The sequence below is a fragment of the Capricornis sumatraensis genome, chromosome 10 (assembly GCF_032405125.1).
Source record: "Capricornis sumatraensis isolate serow.1 chromosome 10, serow.2, whole genome shotgun sequence".
NCBI classification, from domain to species: domain Eukaryota; kingdom Metazoa; phylum Chordata; class Mammalia; order Artiodactyla; family Bovidae; genus Capricornis; species Capricornis sumatraensis.
Window position 1 is genome coordinate 19,832,582 of NC_091078.1, and position 1,698 is coordinate 19,834,279.

Consider the following 1,698-nt stretch of genomic DNA (forward strand, 5'->3'; position numbering starts at 1 on the left):
TAATCACTCTTTAGGAAAGTAAGCGTCATCCATTTTCTCAGATATTTTAATGTGTATTATGAGATAAGCACAAAGTATAGCAAAACAAAATGGGCTGAACCCCCAAGAGCTATACTAAGTCCATACAATTAAAAGTCTTCTAAAAGCGGGGTAATAAATAAATAAATAAAAGCGGGGTAAAGTCTTGGAGATGTGCCTGGCGTGACTTGTCAACATAACAAAGGGACATGTAACACTTGAAGAGATGGAGATGGTATCAAGACAAAAATGGCCTGGAGAGTCTTAACTTAAGGGCTGGTTGGCATAAGGGAATGTATTCTCCAAGGAGTCTGGCATAACTGGAGCTGAAGGTGTTTTGTAATAGAGGATTAGAACTTTTCCTGCAATTGAGTCACTAAAAGATTTCAACCAGGGGAGTTACATAAGAATTACGCTCACAGACGACCTCAAGCCTAAAAAACGTTTAAGGGTGCATATTTTCCTCACTCTGTTTTTATCTAATTTGAAATTGTAAAATGTGTTACATTTCAATCCAGGCGGGTATAAACCTCCCAGAGAGGGCCATTATGTATGTTCAGATTCAGCTGAATATAAAAGGAATTAAAGACTTTGCTGACTCACAGGGTAATTAGAATATTCCAGCTTCTTGATCCACATTGAAGGGATCCAGAATACACCACTGTGGCATAAACTTTTTAATAGAATGCATTTGAGTTCCTGAAATCCTGTCTGCCTAAATGCAGAGCCTCCCTAAATGCAGAGCCTGCCATAAGTCCCCTCACAGAGAGCAAACTGGAAGGATTAACTCATCACCGTGAGAACCTGGCATTAACACCTAAACGGACTTTGGTCACAGAATGCTATCTACCACCTGTTCTCCTCAAGACCCTTTGTCTTCCCTAAAGCCATCCGCTTTGCCATTAGTGCTCTTTCCTCCCCACTACTTCCCCTACTAAGTCAGTTGTAAGTGTCCTTCACCCCCATTCCCCTAGCAAGATGGTAAACAACCCTCAAATTCTAACCACCCCTGTAAATCACATTTTTGTGAATGTCCTCTAACTCAATTAGAATCCTTTTCTTTTCCTAATCTACCAGTTTAATAGTAGGCTCTCAAACACAAAAGAAAGCAAAGAGAAGTTTTTCCTCCCTAGCAATTCAGAACAATGACAACTTCACCAGAAGAGAAATAACTAAATGGTTTGAACAGTGGTTCTCAATCCTGGGTAGTTTTTAAACACCGGTGTCCAAGCCCCTGAAATTCTGATTTTATTGGCCTGGATAGGATCTGGCATGATTATTTTTTAAAACTCCTAAAAGTGATTTGACCATGCAGCCCAGGTTGAGAACCACTGCATTAGATATTGTGCTCTAATAGACACAATTTTTTTTCAGTTAATTTCTAATTAACTGGTTAACTTTTTTACAGTTCACCAAATACTGTTCAAATTTTTATTTTTCAAACAGGTTATGCATGAAGTCTCATTTATGCTGAATAAGCATCCTATTTATGACAGTGTTTTAAGCCACCTAGTTAAAAGTAATTATATAGATATTTGAAATTGATATTTGTAATTATCACAATTACAGCTTCTTACACTAGTGAGCAATTTTGTCCTCAAAGATAAATATGACAATGAGAAGAGATTTCAGAATATAAATATTTTAATCATTCAAATAGCAAGCTTAATATCTGTTTCA